Source organism: Panthera onca, chromosome C2, assembly GCF_046562875.1.
Source record: "Panthera onca isolate mPanOnc1 chromosome C2, mPanOnc1 haplotype 2, whole genome shotgun sequence".
NCBI lineage: Eukaryota > Metazoa > Chordata > Mammalia > Carnivora > Felidae > Panthera > Panthera onca.
Window position 1 is genome coordinate 119,642,496 of NC_138347.1, and position 21,396 is coordinate 119,663,891.

Below are 21,396 nucleotides of genomic sequence, written 5' to 3' on the forward strand. Positions count from 1 at the left end.
TCTCAAAATTCCAGAGCACATTAGGTAGAATAAGAAACTCAAGGAGAGCTGGAGGTTACCAGTTGGGTTCCTGCATTTCAGGACCAGCAGCAGAGAACACAGAAACACATACCTTCACATATTCCTCACATCTCACAGCCAAGGGAGGCAATACACCAAATTAATTCTGAAAGAAAAAAAATGAGTGTCACTTGGTGAATAAAACTGAGAAAAAATGTTAGCATGAAGGAACATCTGCTGCCATCACAATGAAATACTGGCACGTAGACCATTTTAAGACGACTTAACACCCACAACGATGAAACTAACCAATGGACAGAAGAACCAGCAACTATCTCTATGTACCTGTGTCCTCTTTAACTGATTGCTAAAAATCTTTAGCTCACATCATTCTTTTTTTTAAGTTTTTATTTAAATTCCAGTTAGTTAACAGACAGTGCAATATTAGTTTCAGTACAATACAGTGATTCCACACTTCCATCCAACATCCGGGGCTCATCACAAGTGCACTTCTTAATTCCCATCACCTGTTTAATCCATCCCCCGACCCATCTCCCCTTTGGTAACCATCAGTTTGTCCTTTATTAAAAAAAAAAAAAAGAATTCTTTGGAGCTTAATAAAATAAAACTAAAGAAAAAAAAAAAAAAAAAAAAAACACCTTAGCCCAGACCTGTGAATCACTGGAATTACCGCAAAAATTGCCAAAATAACCTCAGAGAAGCAGATGGTTATGAAGGCTTCTGTCCAGATGCCAGAACCCCATATGCTTGCCAATCTGTGTTTCCAGCATGCACCATTATACTTAAAATTATATTTTTCCTTTTCCTGCCATGTTCACTCTACCATAATTAACAAGCTTCTAATACTTTCCCAGAAAACCAGAAACATCATAGCCTGTTCACTTTCCTTTTATAAAAAGAAAGGTGAAAAGTAAGTGTCAGATGCCCTGCAAACCTTCAGCATAAGCTTCAGCTCAACTACGTGGGGCTCACATTAGTGGTCTTCATGAAGACATTTTACGGTTTTTTATTCCAGCTGTACCATTGTCTCCCCGGGGCCCTCCAAGCACCTAGCAAAGAAACCAACAAACAAAAACCCCAGTAGTTTCTTGGAAGAAACTAGTCACTGGTTTGTTGTTGTTGTTGTTGTTGTTTCCAGGAGTGTGAGAGAGGACAGTAAGGAAACAGATTCTTTAAGACAATAGTTGGATTTCTCCAGCCAGCAGTATCAGTGAATATACTCCAAACACCATGACAACAAAACCTTTGGCACCATCCTGGAGGTTGAACGTCTAGATAGCAATGATAGAGCACTTTGCTCAGCACCTAAGTTTTCATATCACAGGGAGAATTGCAATATTTGCCAAACTCAAGCTGACCTTTGGGGAGTTCGGAGATGCCACAGTTCAAAGGGCAGTCTTGCCAATGATCAGTCTTTCCGTCGACTTGTTTACCTGCTCTTGGACCAGACTGCTGCCCCCTCCAGGGTCTGGCACCACTGAATGTAGAAAATGTCCAGAATTCCACAAGTTGTCTATTTCTGTACTAGTCAATTTGGCATATTTACATGGTGTTCCAATGTGGAGCTTTTATAAGCAACCTTCTCTCAAGTTCCCTGTGTTCCCACTAATCTGTGCACCACACCCATGATACTGGAAAGGAAATCCCCTTAAACATTCAACCGTTTAGCAAAAAGAAACTAAATCTTTTTAGTGAATATTTTGGAGTTGTAGAATGCTATGTCAATTTTATCAGTAAATCTGAAATAATGTTTTGTTTTATTTTTTAATTTCCTGTAGGGAGGCATGATGTTTTAGAACAACTTAGATTACATTGTAATGTGTAAATTTGAATCAGCAATTTTAAGTAAGCATTATGACATTTTAATTACATTTTAATGATTAAACCTTGGAAATGATGCTGATTTAAGTCAAAATAACTTTTGAAGGTATTTTCTTGCCTGCAGCTATCTGGATATCTGACAGGAGAGAAATAGAAAGAGAGAGAGTAAAAGGAAAATGGTGTTCTAACCATGAAAAAAGTGGGTTTAGGGGTTTTATTTATCTGAATTAGGGTCAATAACCATGATGGGAAGAGCTAGTTACAAAGAGCAACTTTTGGACACGTTTCAGCACTTGGCTTGCATTTGCTTTACAAAAAGCCAACATTAAGAATAAAACATTAATGACAAAGACAGCAACAAATAATTTCTGTCTGCATGTACACCTACATCCCACTGTCACATGAGCTTATGTTTAGTTCTGCTTGGACCACTAAAAAAAGAAGAAAAAATATAAGTTTAGAAAGAGTTTCCTCATCAGAAAACTGAAACTGAAGTTCAGGGAGATGACAGGCAAACACTAAAATTCCAGAACATTTTGTTCTCAGCATTTCTTCTTCCCAAGGAGGGAGGTAGAAGCTACAGAAATATAAATGATGAAAACTGTTTACTTTTGAAAGCTAACAATTATGTGCTAAAAGGTAAAGCCTTTTTAAAACACCGCATTTGAACACATTGGCTTTCCATAAAAACTAACAAAGGGCTAAAATAAGTCTAAGCATGAATGATCTAAAACAAATTGGAATGGGTAAATATTATGCTTTTGTTGGAGAGCAGTGTTTTATTTACAGAAAACATTTTCATTGATTTTGCTGTGGACCTCCTAGTGACGTTAGTAATCTTTGTTCATAAACTTAAAGCTCCAACTACTCTACAATTTTGCATTTTACAAAGCACATTGCCCATGCTCCCGGGTCCTTGTACATGCTGGTTCTTCTGTGGAGAATTTCACTCTTTATAATCCGTGCCAGACAGAAGACTGACCAGCTATGATGTTTCTTGTTTGGATGGAATGAAAGAGAACCCAGATGGTGACCTAGGTATCAGATATTATAAAGGTGGTAATTCAAATCAGTGGGTTAATTATTTAGTCTGTAACTAGTACTTAAAAATTTGTTAATTACTTGGGAAATAAATAAATGTACACCCCTGCCTCATGCCTTAATCACGACTGGATTACAGAGATCCAATGGTATGAATGAAAAACAAAGCCGTGTTATAAAAATGTTAGAATATTGTTTAGGAAAATAATTTTTATAATAAGCATGTACAATGAGGAAATTCATGGAAAAAGCAAATAAGTAATAAACATGTGAAGATGACAATCTCAATAATGATCACATAAATGTACATTGAAATATCTAATCTATACTAGCTTTCAGTTATTATAATGTCTTATAAACATGTGAGGGAGTAAAAACAGTCATTCTCAATGTGCGTGAAATTCTAAATTTGTATAAGGACTTTAAAGGGCAACTAGACAATAACTTACAATTCTGAATATGCATACGTACAAACCCAGAAATTCTACTTTTGAGGACTCTCTATCTTATAAAAAATATTCCTGGCTCAGTTGGTTAAGTGTCTGACTTCGGCTCAGGTCATCATGTCACAGTTCATGGTTTCACGCCCCACATCAGGCTCTGTGCTGACAGCTCAGAGCCTGGAGCCTGCTTCAGATCCTGTGTCTCCCTCTCTCTCTGCCCCTGCCCGGCTCATGCTCTGTCTCTCTCTTTCTCAAAAATAAACATTAAAAAAATTAAAAAATAAAATAAAAAATAAAATAAAATACTCCTGCATATGTACAAAGGCATGAGAGCATGCACACACACACACACACACACACACACACACACGTTAATTACAATATCATTTGCTATGGCAAAAAAATGAAGACAAAAAAAGTCCATCAATAGGAGGTTGGTTAAATCAATTAGAATTCAAATACACAATAAAAAACTGGACCACTATTAAAATGAATGAAGTTTATCTGTAGCTACCAAATAGGAAAAATGTCATTGATACACTTTTAAGTCAAAGAGAATGTTTCAGGGGCGCCTGGATGACTCAGTCAATCAAACGTCCAGCTTCGGCTCAGGTCATGATGTCATAGTTTGCAGGTTGGAGCCCTGAGTTGGGCTCTGTGCTGATGGCTCAGAGCCTGGAGCCTACTTTGGATTCTGTGTCTCCCTCTCTCTCTGCCTCTCCTCAGTCATGCTCTGTCTCTCTCTGTTTCTCAAAAATAAATGTTGGAAAAACAATTTTAAAAAGAGATATTTTGGAACAATATACACTAAATCTTTACAGATACAAACACAAAATGTATAGTTTGAATGTTTTACAGGTACATGCACCACTGTTATAATTACACATGCATATTTCAACCTGCTCATGTGCCATCTCCTTTTTGAAACTTTCTTGATCCCCCTATAAATATGATCCCCACCTCTTAAATTAATTCCATACCTTATACATACATCTACAATTCCACTACCATTACACCCTATAGTTTCTGAAAGATTAAAAAGATTAAAAAGTTTAAAAAGATTAAAAAGATTAAAAAGTTTTTCAGTGGACATGGGGTGCTGAACTTTCAGAAATGTATGCTAATCTGCCCCACCCCAAATATCAAAGTCATGTTGGAAATTAAAAAAAAAAAAAAAACAGAGGCAATCTTCCAACAAATACTCAGATTCTCAAATGTTTGCCTAAACAGTCTCCAGATGATGCGAGATGTAGAGATAAGGCACCATGGTGTGCCCACAGTCATGGCATTCCCCACCCCACAGAGGGCAGACAGACTCCCGGGAGGAGATTGGGGGCATCTCCTCTGCTAGGAAGGCTGCCCCTTGTAATGGTCCCTAATTTTTAAATCTCTAATCAAGTGTGCGCAGGTGGGAGTCAGAGAAGGAGACAGAGTGTGAACCCTTGTGCAGGCTCCAGCAGCCCGCCACAGGGAACAGCGGGCAGCTCAAACAGATGTTCCAAGGCTCTTCGCCTAACATCTGCTCCCATCAGTTGCCAGGCAAGGTTTTATAGACATTAGAATTGCGCTAGTGGCTATAAATTTGAAGATCTGCATGGATTGGGGAGGGCTGACTAGAAAATGTTTAGTGTGAGAGAAAAGAAAGCAAACACGTAGCTGAGTCAGTCCAAAATAACTATTCACATACACCTGGTTATAAAACCAGCATGTTTAAAACAGCATCAGTCTCAGATATTAGAACATCTCAATGCTGAAACATTTCTGTAAAGGGACAGAATTATTCAAGATATCTGATGTCTTTAAGATTGCCTAAAATTGTCCTCACCGATCTCTATTTTTTTTATTTCTTTTAACACGAGATAGAGCATGTTTTTATTTTTTTTTAACAGCCGATAGAGCTGTCGGCACAGAGCACGGCACGGGGCTCAAACTCACAGACTGCAAGATTATGACCTGAGCCGAAGTTGTGTGCTTAACCAACTGAGCCACCCAGGTGCCCCACCAATTTCTCTTTAAAAGTCAATGATGTGTCACTCAGCTCTACCTGAGAAAACTGTAATGTTAAAGCCTTAGAGGTTTCCCTCCAGCTTTCAACCGTTTCCTAACCATCATCTCCAACTTTAAGTTCAAAATCACTAAGGGATTTAGAAGTTTAACAGAATGGAAACGAATCCAACATACAGTTATATTTTGATAGATGATGGGTAGATATTATACATTCATAAAAACTTACATTTTAGATATACGTTATTCATGTTCGTTGGCATATGAAACCCAGTGTAAAAATAATTGCAGACAGCATCCTACAGTGATGTTACAAAATGTTAAGGTCATTTCTTTCTGATGAGTTACACAGAAAAAAAAAAATCTAGTGAAGTGCAAACTGGAATAAAACAAGGAAAACTTTTCCGAAAGCCTCAGAGGCATCTTCTAACGTAGTGGTTCTCAAAACATGACCCCAGATAGCAGCATCAACATCACCTGGGAACGTGTTAGCAATGCTGAGGGTGGGGCTCAACAATATGGATTTAATGAGCCCTCCAGTGATTCTAATGCTCACTCAAGTTTGAGAACCACTGTACTCATGGTTATAGTTTTCTAGGCTCTGATAATCTCCACTTGGGGTGGGTTGACTATTTGTGTTCGGCTGAGTTGGCTTACTGGGCTTATTCAGTATCTAAGAAGGAATCACTCTGTCATTAGAGATATACACATATATTTTTAAATGAACAAGTATTTGCATGTGAACCATGATGACAGTGGAATATGTAATCTAACATTTTATTCTGACTTACAGACGCTTGTATTTGAAGTCTTATAAAACTATGACAATTGAATGCATTGATTTATAGTTAACAAATTATTCCTATTGAAAAACTATGTGGTAACTGAGCTTCTCCCAGTATATTCCAATAGCTATATCTAAATGGAAAACCAGACAATACCTGTTCTTATAATAAAACAAAGCTATTCATAATATGTCTCTCCCTTGACTTCAACTCTACTTTTAGAACTCTTTCTTGCTATCATAGTAAGTAGATGATTATCTTTCTCGACACCCTCAAATTATTAACAGCCCTTTGTGGAGTGCACATGTAATTTATGATACAGATTAAAACCCAGCACCTTCTTATTACAAGTGTGTTTATAATAAGTCTCCAAACATTCTAAACCTTGGATGAATTTTATATAAAGCTATGGTATAAAGTCAATGCTCATATTTCTTTCTCAAATAGTTCAAAGGTCAATCAGTAAGATGAGAGGCATAAAAATGTACATGTGAATTATTAGTATTTGCCATTGAGTCTAACTAAATTAGAAATCACAAGTACCCCCAGGCAACATAGTAATCTTGATTATGAAAGAAATAAGTTGTATTCTATTAACTCCAAATACTTTAATAGAAACACTAATTATATTCTAACTTAATTAAAATGGGTCAGAAGTTCAGATGATTATATAGAGAAGCAAATAAAAGCAATAAATTAGCAAGTGTTTTATGTAATTACTAGAGTATTTAGGACACAATTAAAGTAATTTTATTCTTATTTCTGATTTGCCTTAAATCCCTACATTAATATTCCTAAGATGAAGGCTAAGTAATTGGACATTCCCAAAGCTCTAACTTACTGTTCAGTATGTCTCTTCAGTTTATTCTTTTAACATACTACATATAAAATAAGCCATAAATATTACAAGCTATGGGTTAAAGTCTCCATTTGATTCCTGCACATGTCATGTGCCTTTAAAGATTCAATTAATCACAATTTTCATATTCAAAATCAAGTAGCTTAGCAATTACAATTAAAAACTTCTATCAGCTCATATCTCAATTGCAAATGTCAAACCAAAAGTAGTATTTATCTTTAGGGAAACATAGCACACATTAAAATGTTTTGCATGATGTGGATTACGTAGAAATTTGAATTCCTGAAGCCCTACGTAAAAAAGTAAAAGATCTCCCACCACATGAATATACATCTTCATTTTGAGGGAGAGGGTGATATATCACTTCAAAATATTACATAATGTCTTTCTTATCAGTTCTAGGACGCCTCTGCCTCTCTCTCATTCAGCAATGCCAGTGCTGGGAATTGGGGGCAGTAACAAGGAGAAGCTGCTGTTGCAGTTTGTTTCTACTCTTGGCTCCTCCTTGCCCTGAGCCAGACATAATCGGCGGTTGTCACCAGCGGCTCAGGTAGCAGACAGAAACCCCAGCCTGTTCTGAGACCTTGCCAAGAGCAGCAATTGTGTAGCACCAGTGGGTGCAGGAGTGAGCCTGCCACCTCCAAGGGAGCGTTCTGAGCCGAAAGACAAACCTCTATTAATGGCGCATACTAATGATCTTTACATTTTAATTAGAAATGCTTGAGTTAAGATCACTGGCTGAAACCTTAATGAGCAAAAGAAGGCTTACCTCTTGTTCCTCTGCTTTTCAACTGCAAGAAAAAGCAATAAGCTGACCTGAATCGGGTCAGAGCAAATATCAAGAAAACTCATTAGAAATCTGTGATTTAGTCCAAGCTGGAAATACCAGATATTTCCACTTCAAAGCCAAGAAAACATAAGGTTAGCAAAGGGAATAGTCCACAGAGGTCCCTCTCTCTCTGTTTCCATTCACTCACACGTGTATACATTTTTTACTTTGCCATATCCAATCCCTTCAACATGCAAAAACCAAAAGCCACATGCTTAAATCAATGTCTGAAGGCTCCATCAAGTTTGAATATTTTCCGAAGCAATTTGAAGTTGTTTGCTTTGTCTAAAAGCACCAAGTTTATACTAAATAAACTCAGATTTATTTCTTGGCTATTGTAATAACACAAAAAAAGGTAGATTTAATACTTTGGAATACATTTTCGGAAAATGTTCTTTAAGCTGAAGACTAATGTGTTTCTTTTGAAAACAGACAAGATACAGGCAGTTTTAAAAGATGATTTTATTGGGGAAAAAGTTCTATGAGGTTCTGTTGTCCCACCGCCAATGACTTCTAGAGCACCATGATCACTATGGAAGCTTTCAAACAATTAATAAAGCGTTCTCAAACGTGGAGAAGAAAGTATCGGGTCTAGGCTTAGTACCAGGGAATGGCTTTGAGCCTCTCCACCAATAGAAGTAAAAGCATGAAAACAGGGTAGAGGTGAGAAACATATCTTAACTATTACACTTCTGTATAATTTTAACCCAGATGTTGCATCAATTTCCATTCCTCAAATATGTGGAGCAGGGTTTCCTGAAGTGAGGTTTCCAGACATCTGGTGATCAATTAAGTGGTCTTCAGATAACACGGAAGCTTTAGAAGAGAAAGCAACAGAACAATTACACTGACAGGCATTCCATAAACTTATGATGTGAAATGATTTGATTTTTGCAGAAATCTTGTTACATGTATAATGATCATCACCTTCTGAAAGTTGTTGTAGGCATCCTAAGTGTGTTTATCAATTCTTCTTGCCTATTCTTCGGTTAACAGAATGTATTTTTGTCTCTGCTGATGAATTATTCTACCATTTGTGGTATATTTTTTATAATTGTGAATTTAATATTCTCTATTGTGAGTATCATGCTGAGTTAATGCTCCTATTTGAAAATTTAGATCAATGATTCAAAAAGGGTTCAATGAAGCATGCAAGTAATGATGACAATAATAATTTCGACATCTCAGAAGGTCATACAAATAAAAAGAAAATGGAACTCCACGGCAAATATAGAATATGAGTTTGTATGTATTCGAATATGCGAATCTGCTTTTGTGATGATTTTCCATAAACAGATGAAAAGGGAAGTAAACATTTGAAAATGGATATTTTGGGGGGACAACACGCTTATTGGATCTCAGTCCAACTCTATTTTCTATCTTGAAACGTTTTCCAAATAATGACATAAACCGATAGAAGCTTCATTTCTAAAGACAGTGAAGTAATTTCTTATGAACACCACTTGGGCTAACACAATACAGATACTTAATAATACTTTTCAATGTAAAGCTAATTTTGTCATCTGGTCAAAAAGGGACAAAAACGAGAGTGGCGTCATTCACAGTGGCCCTTCCCACAGCCTAGATCTTTTCTTTCTAATAATGGTTTAAGTCTGTTAAATCATTAATGGTCTTAAACACTTGCTGTAAATTCATGGTTTTTCTATTTTAGATTAGTTTCTATTTTAGATTATTTTACATATAATGACATTTGCCTCATAGTTCTCATTCTACTTCTTTTTGTGTTTTTTTTGTTTGTTTGTTTTTGTTTTTAAATCAAATTTACTGCTTGGGCTTAGTTCTCAAGCACAGTGTTGAAAAGGTGCAGTAATAGCATCTTCACCTTCTTCCTCACTAAAAATATGCTTCAAAAGTGGGGCGCCTGAGTGGCTCAGTTGCTTGAGTGTCCAACTCTTTATTTCAGCTCAGGTCATGATCCCAGGGTCATGGAATCCAGCCCCATGTCAGACTCTGCGTTGAGTGTGGAGCCTGCTTAAGATTCTCTCTCTCTTGCCCTCTGCCCCTCCCTCAGCTCACTCACTCTTTCTCTCTCTCTCTCTGTAAAAAATGTTTTAAAAAATAAAAAAAAGGGGTTCCCTGGGTGACTCAGTCAGTTAAGCATCTGCCTTTGGCTCAGGTCATGATCTCCTGGTTTGTGGGTTCGAGCCCCGTGTCGGGCTCTGTGCTGACAGCTCAGAGACTGGAGCCTGCTTTGGATTCTGTGTCTCCCTCTCTCTCTGCCCCTCCCCTCCTCATGCTCTGTCTCTCTGTCTCTCTCTGTCTGTCTGTCTCTCTCTCTCAAAAATAAAAATAAACATTAAAAAAAAAGAATGCTTTAAAAGTGACGCCATTTTCTGTGATGCTTGCTATAGATAGCCCATGGGTACCTATCAACACATTAAGAAACTTCCCTTCTGTTCCAAGTAAAGAGTTTTTAAAATTAACTGGTGTTAGATTTTATTAAATGTTTTTCAAGTGCATCAATTGAGATAATTACATGGTATTTCCGCCCACTTTAATCTGTTTCTATAGAGAATCACATTAGATTTCCCGATGAAAAATCTGAATTCCTGATATAATCCCTACTTACTCATACCTTCAATACTCTGCTGCAATTTCCTTGTTAATAACTTATTTTGACTTTTGCATCTATATTTATAATTAGAATGCTTTGCATCTATATTTATAATTAGAATACTACTAGAAGTTTTTCTTTTTGTTAAAATCATACTGTTTTGGTATCACTCTAAATCTACCCTTAGAAGAGTAATTAGGTAGCTTTCCACCTTTTTGAATCATCTGGAAGAATTTCTAAAACATGAGAATCAGCAATTCCTTTAAAATTTCTAAGAAACTTATAGTAAGCCATCTGGCATTAGTTTTTCTTTAGGGAGAAATTTTTGACTACATTTTCAATTTCTTCTGCAGTTATTGATGGTTTTAAATTTTCTACTTCTTTTTGAGTCACTGCTATTAACTTACATTTTCTTAGAAAAATAAGTTTTTCTCCTAGAATCACAAATTTATTGATCCAAATCTGTAAATAGTATTTTATTCAAATTTATTCACATCCACAGCTCTAGTTAATAGCCCTATATCTTATATTCTGTTGCTATTTTAGTAATCATGTTATTTTCCCCCTTAATCAAACTTAGCAAATATTTATTAATTTTTCCATCTATTGCTTTTATTTACTGATAAGACTTTTATTCTGTATATATTTCAAATTTCATACGTATTAATTCCTTCTTCCTACTTTATTATTTATTTGCTTATTCTTCTAACATATAAGAATTGGGACATAATTTCAATTTGTCCCTTTGATAATGATATTCACTTTGATCACTTGATTAACATGGGATCTGTCATGTTTCTCCAAAAAAAGATTGCTTGGTAACTATTTTGTGAAAGGATACTTTGAAATAATTTAAATATCCTGTTTCTTATCAAGCTTTTAGTCTATTCATTTATTTGTTTGTATCATCACGGACTCCTGGTTTCCTATTTTATCAATGGATTATAATCTACAGATTACTTTGATACTCAAATTGAACTTAGTTTGGCCAGTGGGAACCCCTTCAAGAAAGTGTTAGAGTTCTTTGGTCTACCATAAGATGACAGGCTTATCAAACTTCCCCTGTCTCAAGCCTGAAAGTAGCATTTGTCAAAGATCCCTGAATCATTTTTGTGGAGAATGGTTGCTCCAGAGTACTCTCAGCAGACAGACCTAGGGAATATATGTATATATGCACTTAACACATTCATAGATACACATATATATCAATGTTCAGAGCGTTTATACGTAACTATATTTATTTTTATAGTTCTTTATCTCCCCCAATCTATATTGAAAGCCATAAATTCACATCAATAGTTGAATCCAATCCACAGGGTTCATTCTAGTTTTCTCTCTTGCTATATTTATAACACCTTTTCCAACCATGGGAAACTGATTCCCATTATCTTTAGTATATGTATTTATTTAATCAATTCCTCTCTATATAGCCAATATTCTGTCTCTGCCACCACTCACTCCCCTTCCAGGAACTCGAAGCCAGCTTGGATATTCTCCTCACCCCAAACTGGGTTCTCACCTCCCATGCCAGCCACCCCACACCTTTCCCCCACACACACACAAACCCCCACACAGAAACACCCTCAGCTTGCTCAGACTCTGACATCCTGTGGAAAGCCACCCATCCATGGGATTTCTTTATAGATTCTGACTAATCATGCTGGGCCACCCTTCTATGCAGAAGCTCTTCTTACCATGTGAGACCTCTGACTGCTAGCCCACTCTAGGCCACCAAGGCTCCCCATTTCCAATGACATTGACACCTTTCTCAACCTTATCTGAATTATTTAGGAAGGAAAGGGAAACAGGAAAAGGAAAAAACTATATTCTATCCTACACTGAGGTTTTATAAATATTATTAAAAACTTGAGAAAAATTTTTACACGGATATTTATTTGTTCATATAGATCAATCAACAAACATTTATTGAACACCTGCTTTGTGCTCAGCTGAGGTAATATAAAAGAAATATGAAAAGGTTCTTGTCATGTAGCTACTTGAAATTAGATTGGAAACGGAACAAGGAACAGAATAATAAAGGTTCATTATGTTTTCTAAAACAACAGAAACACAAAAAAGGCAAATATATAACTATTAGATTCTCAAATTGTCATAATACATAGATTGCTTTGAGGTAACCTTTTCACACCTGATGTCTAGCCTTTTCTTCCAAATGCACTGAAGCTCACTTAGCACAGAGCTTTTTATTAATGCTTCAGAATGGATGGTGGTAGGTTTCACTCTGTTAAATTACGGGAGCAGACACTGTTATTATTTTGGTAGCACTGTCATCAGAACTAAAGTATAATAAAGAAAGTCACACTATAATGTAAAAAAAAATCATCACTTAAAAAAATAAAAGAAGGGGCGCCTGGGTGGCTCAGTCAGTTAAGCGTCTGCCTTCGGCTCAGGTCACAATCTCACGGTCTGTGAGTTCGAGCCCCGCGTCGGGCTCTGGGCTGATGGCCCAGAGCCTGGAGCCTGCTTCCGATTCTGTGTCTCCCTCTCTCCCTGCCCCTCCCCCGTTCATGCTCTGTCTCTCTCTGTCTCAAAAATAAATAAACGTTAAAAAAAATTTTTTTTAATAAAAAAAAAATAAAATAAGAAATATATTGAAGAGTAATTCTTAAAATGTGCTTGCTGGAGGTTGGTCTGACTCAGAAACGCAAGTTATATTTTAATCATTTCCAGAAAGGTCTACGTTTCCTTTTTAAAGTATAAAGCATAAAGCATAGCTCCCTGTTCTGACTGAAAGTATGGAGGTTAACTGTGGAGTCATGCAGTACTCTACAGGAGTGTGAAAAAAACAGAACAGGTGCCTTTCGGGAGAGGAAGAGGCAAGGAGCCAAAGGAAACAAAGGAAGACAACAGTCTGCTGGGAGGCCCTGAAGGAGTGGAGCAGAAAAGGAAGTCACTGCTGCCAATTGCTACTGTCACCACAACTATCATCATTTCTGAGGGTTCAAAGAGAACTGATATCGTTCGTGTCTTGGTCTACACGTTTTGGGTTTTTTTGAAGTGATTACAGTGGCTGAGAGTACAATGTCATAGCTGAAGGCCAAATACCAACTAATGTCCACAGCAAGAAGTGACAACTGTTATTAAAATCATTAATTGTTGTCCTCAGATACTGCTTTTGTCCAGATAAATGTGCAGAAACAATTATGGAAGTAATTATTCATGCTTTTCAATTTCACAAGGATGGTTGAACTTCACTCTCTGGCTTTCTACAGGAGTGACTGAGACTCAGTACTTCTAAGTAATGTCACTTATGATCAGGCACAGTCTTCATTAAGGTACAAAATATCCCTCCCCCATAGTCAAAGAGGAGTTAAAAGCTGATTCCTGAATGCTCTGGTTTTCCTTCCTTGCAGTGGACAAAAGCTCCGAAAGGGTATTCACTTAAGTGCAAATGCGGTCAGTCTTACTTACATTCATTAAATGAGATCTTTGTAAATGCTTCCCAGACTCTGCACCCTTTCTCTAACACCCCTCCCAGCAGTCAACCTCTAGGACTCTGCCTCTTTTGCCTACATTGTTCAATTAGGTAGATACTGACCCAGGCTGGATTAATGAGATCCGCCCTCCTATGGGGTTAGAGTTAGGACTCAGGAACTCTAACCACTTATCTGATGACACTGAATCTTTAAGAACATCTACATGTAGGGACTGAGCAGATGTGCCTCATGTTGGTATTTGTAGTTTTTGCATGAAGAAGCAGGGAAAAGAGACCTGAAAGTGGCTAGAAGGTGAAGCAGACAGGCACGGAGAAACAGGACCTCTGTCTCTCACATTTCAGTTCTGGATCTACCATGAGTCCTTCCATTTGGTGACATTCCATTGGTTCCTTTTAAACACGTCCCACCTTCATCCTGCCTTTTACTTAAACTGGCTAGGACTGGACAGAGTTAAGGGAACCTTTTGTTCCATGTATCTGTCAGTGGTTTACAAGTCTAACCTCTCACTCTGTGACTTCTTGTTCTTACTGGTGGCAGTAGGTGTATGGAATGCCACTGAGATATTTTTATATATCTGGAGGTGGCTACCAAAGGATTACTGAGCACCTGATCGCAGACCCATTGCTTAAGTCCTCCTTTCCACCCAAATTTAATACCATCAGTCCTAGAGCAGATGATCCAGTGGCAGAGCCCAAGTCTGGCAGCGTATCTCTGCTCAAGGTACTTAGTAGAGACCTCGGTGTTTGTTTCCTACACAGGACCTGATTTTATTAATCCAACTGATTTTATTAATGCTTAAATCCAATTTAAGCCCAACTGATTTTATTAATGCTGTGGAATATGATAATTAATTATGTTAATCATCTGATTGATTATGCTAATTACCTAGTCCCTCAAAGAAGAGTCTTAACAAACACTGGTTTAATTATGTCAGAGACGCTGTGCAGTGTTCCCTTAGAATGAATGTATAAGAGATTGCCTTAATTAAGCTGCACTGTCTAGCTTTCTTTTCTCTTGCCCACTTTTATTATCTGGCTCTTAATGTTTCATTTGCTTTTCATGTTTCTTTGTTGTTTTTTTTAGTTTAATTTTTATTGTTCTGTTGTTTTGTTTCATTTTATCTATACTCTTTTATGGCAGATGTCCCCAAATTACTCTTGAGTAAAATAATAAAAATGTAATACTGAAGTCAACCACGAGAGGAGAATACTATTTTCAGGTTCATCCCCTTCACTGATGAATCAGCCAGAGATGTGGAGGCACCATGAGATGAACCATCACTCAGACAAGAAGCTACTAGACTCTTTCTTTCCTACAAGATTAACAATACCATATGCTTCCATGCGGTTGGGCCTCGCTCATGATCTTTTATCCATATTAACAATTACTGAGCATTTACTCCCTACACAGGAAACAGAAGTGAAGAACAAAAATCTCTTGCACTTGAGGAATTTACAGTCAGTGGAAAAGATAGACATGAAGTCAGCTAACAAGAGCATAAGGAAGAAGGAAATAAACTCTAGGAACACAGGAACATTTGCATGATAAGATAGAGGACAAGTAGCTGTTTTGTGGAGGGGACAAAAGAGGGAATGCTATTAAATTTGGCCCAAAGGAAGAATACATTGAGAAAAACCATAAGGATAACAAGACATCCCAGACTCCCAGACCAAAGGGACAATCTGATCAAAAAGGGACAGATGCCTAAAGAGTCATCTTCTGTTTGAAAAAGAGTGAAAAGCCAATCAGGAAAATCTTGACTTTTTTTTAGAATTTTTTAGAAGTGTGATCTATTTGGAAAGCTAAGTTAGGGGGTTTGGATTGAAGATATATCAGATAATGCACATTTCACTCATAAGGCTAAGCTTTTGTCATTTCAAGTGCTTCTGAAATTTAAAAAAAAAGTCTAAAGAGAAGGAATAAAATGAGAAAAGTCAAGCTGGGATTGGGGTGAACGGAGGTGAAGAAAATATATGGTAGGCTTAAGAACTGAAACCTGATGTTGCTGCTTTTCTTTTGTTGGGATCCTGACATCAATTCAATCAAGAGCTGAATAGCTAGCTTCCTGTTCTACCAACTGAGCTAGCCAGCTGAAACCTGCCTTTTAAATATGTATTGTATCCTTTATGAATCTGTGCTTGAGATCAAATGTCTCCAAGGTAACTGGCCTCCCCTTCTGGTGTGCCAGATGACCAACATCTATCCATACTGGCGTCACACTAGGTTCTTAATCTTTCTGGAGTCATATACCACCAGAGACTATAAACAAACATAGCTACCCAGACAAGTCATTTCCTCTAATAGAGCAGAGCATGTGTAAACTTTCATTGCCATAAGTGAAGTTGGTGTTAACATATCCATATTTTCACTAACATTTTATGGTAAATATATACACAATTAAAGGATTGTCATTTAATGTTTTAAAATCGTTCATTAGTTTTCTGTTTAAAATGTTTCATTTCTTATAAACCAGATATTTAAAAAATCCTTTTCTATCACTTAGAAATGATTCTTAATCCAACACAAAACAAATTAACTCAAAAATAATTTTTAGATTTTGTCCCAAGAGCTACTTCTCTCCTTTTCCTGGAGGATTTATATTTAGCACACTACATCTCTTCTTGTCAGTGTATGTGTGACAATATGCTACAAGGAGACACATAACTAAAACTGTCAAAACTAAGCTGCTGACAGCACATTTGTGTGACAGGGCAAATCTAGGTTGGCGTACTGTGATAACAAAAGCAACCCAGTCAAAGGGCCACAGGGCAGCTATTCTAACCCCCAAAGGATGGTATCTTGCCAGAGCTCAAGGCAATTCTTACATATCAAGATGAACCCATAATTTTTAAAGGGAGATTATGTGATGGCCTTACATTGCAATTTTTACACATGCTCATTTAGAGGCCACCTCATAATGTTGTGTAAGGTAGGAAGTGGAGGAAAGGTGAGGGGTGAGGAGAGAGAATTCCACCATCACACGACCGGGGAGACTACATAATAAATTCAGGGCAAAGGCGTTTGCTCTTCAGTCATCTCGCACCACCCTCCCAGGCCTCCTCTCCTCCTCCAGCCACAGAAAGCAGACAGATCTGCAAGGAAAATCAGTTCATGTACAAGCAAGCTCAAGGGGTTTCGGTTTAGTTCTTATCATTTATTTTCTTTCTGGAAACTAGGGTGAAACAACACACATGATCTTATCTACTGGAACTCAGGGAGACTGCCCCCCTCTTACACCTTCACTTGTGCAGCTGCCTTTGATCTCTCTTAATACATAAAAGAAAAAAAAAAGAAAGAAAAGAAAAGAAAAGAAAAGAAAAGAAAAGAAAAGAAAAGAAAAGAAAAAAGGAAAGAAACCTTCAGCAGGAAAGTTCAGGGAAATTGATTACTAAAGCGTTTGAAGGCAGATATGAAGAATTATCGGTTCTTACAGAGAATTTGCATGGTGACACATTTATGATGTGCCCTTACAGAAGAGAAACTCCTATCCAGCCAAGCAGAGATTGGAACAGGATGAAAACATAACCTCATAACAATGTCCTGGGAAGCCCACTGTTCTCTTGCCAGCTGGGCTGCTCCCTTCTCCTGTTGAGGACGCAAACAACTGGGTGGCATGGGCACCCCTAGGCTCCTATCTAGGGCCTCGCTGAAACAGATCAGTGTTCTGCTGATTGTCAAGTGTGCTATCTGTGTCACCAGGCTGCATGGGAATCCCCCGTCCATCATTCCTCACCTCAGAAACTCTCCAGACATAAATAAAAAAACATTCCACCCACAATCTATTATTTACAGGCCTGGGGCTTCTCCAAGTTTATCACTGGAGGCACCAGATGCTCCATTAACCCCCTTATCTCTGAGTTCTACCATAGACTGTAAAGGGTTGACCAGAAAAGAGTATTAAGTATATAGTCACCAGAGCACAGCAATTATCTGACAGTCAGACTTCCAGCCACTCAACTATTAGATTAAACAAGAAGAGATCTTTAAATGACAAGGAAAGACTTATTCCCTTTCCATATGGGAGGGCAGGGGAGCTATTATAGACATTCATTTGGCCAGAAACTATTGATTTAATATGGTACCTAAAATGAAGGTCACTGATTCAATATGTTAGATTATGTTTAGGCCAAGCATTCCCATTCTACCCTAACAAACAGAGGAACACATTAGAAATGGCAATGGTTGATCAAAGCAGGACCAACTGATGTAGGAAGAAATGATATTTGAGAACAAGAAAGGAAAGAGCTACACAAGCTTAGTAGATGTGAATGTAGGGCCCAGAAACAGACTTTCTAGGCTCAAATCTGGCTCTCCCACTGAACTGCTTTATGAATTGAACCATGTACTTAACTTTTCTGTGCCTCAGTTTACTCAGTTATAAAGTAGGAATAATAGAAGTACATGCCTCATCTGGGGTTTTGAATGAGTTTAAATGAACTCAGTCCTGTGAAGTGCATAGAACTGCATTTGGCACAGAGTAAGTTCTTGGTAATTATTAGTTGTTAGTAAAGGTGGTGTCAGGGAAGCACAGCAGTTAAGAGAATTTGAGTAAGAGCAAAGGATCACATACACCACAATAGACCCAGAAGGGATCTCTGTGTAATAGTCTATGGCAGACATTACATGGTATTTATATATAGTTCCTGAGTAATTCTTTAAACAAACAAAAGGGAGGGGGTGTTCAAAGGGCACATCGTGTTTTAGAGTATGTTTTTTCACTTAAATATTAGCGAACATTTTCCTGTGAAATTAAACCTAAAATTCATCGTATGGTCATATCTTGCATTTGCCAGTTTCCTATTATCAAGTTATTTTCAATTTTTGATATTAATAGATGTAGTGGAGAAGAAAACTATCAATATTTGAAACAAACAAACAAAAACCTAATACCCAGGGCTATTTCCATATACCAGTGAAGATGGCTTTTTATTTAGGAAAATACCTGGAAAAGTCTCTGGACTTGAAAAATAATAATCCATTCATGGTCTGAAACAAGAGGAAATTTCAAAAAGAAAGGTGAGCTGCCTTGCATAGTAAAGTGAAAGGAATTTTGTTTTTGCCTGGTTGCCAAGGGGACAGGAGGTGGGGCTTGGGAGTGAAGAGGCTCCACAGGGCAGAACTGCTCTGGCTCTGCAGTTAGAACACAGGACATGCACTGGGGCTCTACTGAGGACATACCAGCAAGAAATTTCCCAAGGTGTAGGATAATTTTCTCATCACGGTAAAATTTCACGCTGACATTAAAGCTGTTTCTGGTACCATGCTATGCTTCCCATTGGTTATCCCTAGACCTGATTACCTCCAAACAATGCCTTCATGTCACTGATAACGTAGGGGATTGAAGGAAGATAGATGTCCAGTGTGGAGAAAAGTAGGTCAGCAAGAAAGGTCAACAGACAACTTTCCTAGAGTGTTACTAAGCCACGCTGTGCATCAGTTTTCATCTACAAAATGGTGATGATGCCTCTCATTTCATATAGCTGCAATGTAAAGTTTAAATGTTAGAAACATTTGCTTTCTAAATGTTTTCTGAAGCATTGTGGCTGGCAATTGCATGTGTTCAATAAACATTAACTATAAAAGTCTACTCCGATGAATCTTCTTGTACACATCCCTAACTGGATGTTATGCCTACAAAGTCACCAAAAGAATTTCTAATAAGAAGAAAATCAGGTTTTTCCTGTTCTGTAGATAAAAACTGAGATGGAGTCAAAACTCAAGCTAATGCACAAACACTAAAACAAATACGTGATTAACTAAGTATAGTATACAACCTTTCCAAATTCCTTTCCGTAAAGAAATATCCCTCTAAGGTAAGCATTGTGGAGATAAAGAATAGACTCCTACCGAGGACCATGCTTTGTATCAGTATCCTTTGGTTACACATGTTCTTTTTCAGCCAAGCAAAAATTGCACAAAAGAAGACTCCTGAAATTTCTAGATCCATACCTAATTTTAATTATTTTTAAAATACAGTTTTCACTAATCAGTATTGAGGGAACTGTTAAATTATATACAATATATTCAATTTAATAAGGCAGAGAACTAGGGCTTTTTAAAGAGAGCTTATTCAAGAAGCAAATGTATACTTTGAAGGCAAAGTTTCACTTATTCAGGAAATGTGGTTATCTAGAATAAGTCATCTCCTAAAAGTGCCAGCTAAATTAAGTTCTAGTTTACCACTCTTCTGGGCTTTATTCATTGTACTCTACTAACCATGAAAAAACAACTGGTAGAAAGTTTTTTCAGCCATTTATTCTTTCACTGTCTGCAAGTATTCATTTACACATTCATCATGCGGCCAACAAATATTTATTGTGTAGTTACTATGTGCTAGGAATTGGACACCATGTAAGGATATGTTCTGATTTTAGCAAGTTTTGTTTCACTGAACATCAGGTTACATATATATATGCTGCCATCCTTCGGTTATGCAGAATGTCCCTTTTTATCTTGCCAACTGTCATGAAGGAGAGCTTGAGAAGATTTCCACAAGGTCATTTAGTACAGATTAAGGAAAGGGTTTCACTGAGGACATGTGCAAGCCAAGCATGGAAGGCAGGGACCCCACCCTTTCATCACCCCGCAGGCACATATGCCTGGACCCACCATGGGTGAAGCTTCCAGGGAAGAACTCCTGCCATCACGCTGATCTCCCTTCTTATAAGGTAAACATGCAAACAACCTTGTCAGTGTGTGTGTGTGTGTGTGTGTGTGTGTGTGTGTGTGTGTGTTTGAAAGAAAAGGAGAGGTAGGGGTATGGGAGAAAAGAGATAAAAGCAAAAGCAAGGGTATGGTAGTAATCAGAATACTGGGGAGGCAGTCACACTAGATTAAGTTCTAGACTTTTCTGCAGTTATAGCAGAAAGTCAATCATCCAGCTCTTGGAGCTCAGGAGAAGTTAGGTTCAAGCACAGCCCTTCTGTCAGAGGGAAGACATCCCCGGTCCTGTGCGATGCTGAGTTTGAATGCAGGTACTCCTATGGAGAGAAGGAATAGTCCCTTTCCCACATCTGTCTCCTCCTCCAAGTAAACAAGAAACCCTCAAACAATTTTCAGACAATTTGAGGTCTCCCCATATGCCAGATATTATGCTAGGCATCAAGGACATCAGAATAAATAAATTGAATAAAAGTCCCTATTGTCGTGTAACTTGCAGTCTAATGGGAGATACAACTAGTGCAATTGAAGCTATCATATTAAGTATTATGTGAGCATAATATCAGTGTTGTCCAAAATGTGCAAGAGACAGTTTTACATTTATTTTGATGTGTAATAAAAATATATATAACCAGCGCATCAAATTTTTGCAGATATCGCTTGGAATGAGGCCAAAGGAGCAATAAATTTTAAAAAGTTGGGGGATAGCTGATTGTTAAAACATTTTAAGTAAATAATGATACAGACAGAACCCAGATATAACATTAAAATGTGCTCAAACGGCATGTGAATAACAAGTTTGGCAAATACAACTTCCTGCCGCTGAATCCTCACAAAATTCTGTGAGGTGGGCATTAATATACATTACTGTCAGGAAACAGAGTCAGAGAAATCTAGAAC

At 37.5% G+C, this 21,396-nt stretch overlaps 1 long non-coding RNA gene across 1 annotated transcript in view; it reads right to left on the reverse strand.

Annotated features, from left to right (window-relative positions):
* Positions 1 to 8,247: 8,247 nt before the first annotated feature.
* The window catches only part of LOC132683186 (uncharacterized), a 47,707-nt gene continuing 34,558 nt past the window's right edge, over positions 8,248 to 21,396 (reverse strand). The window contains exon 2 of the long non-coding RNA XR_009612088.1: positions 8,248 to 8,619. This is a non-coding gene — a long non-coding RNA (uncharacterized LOC132683186). The remainder of the gene's footprint in view (positions 8,620 to 21,396) is intronic.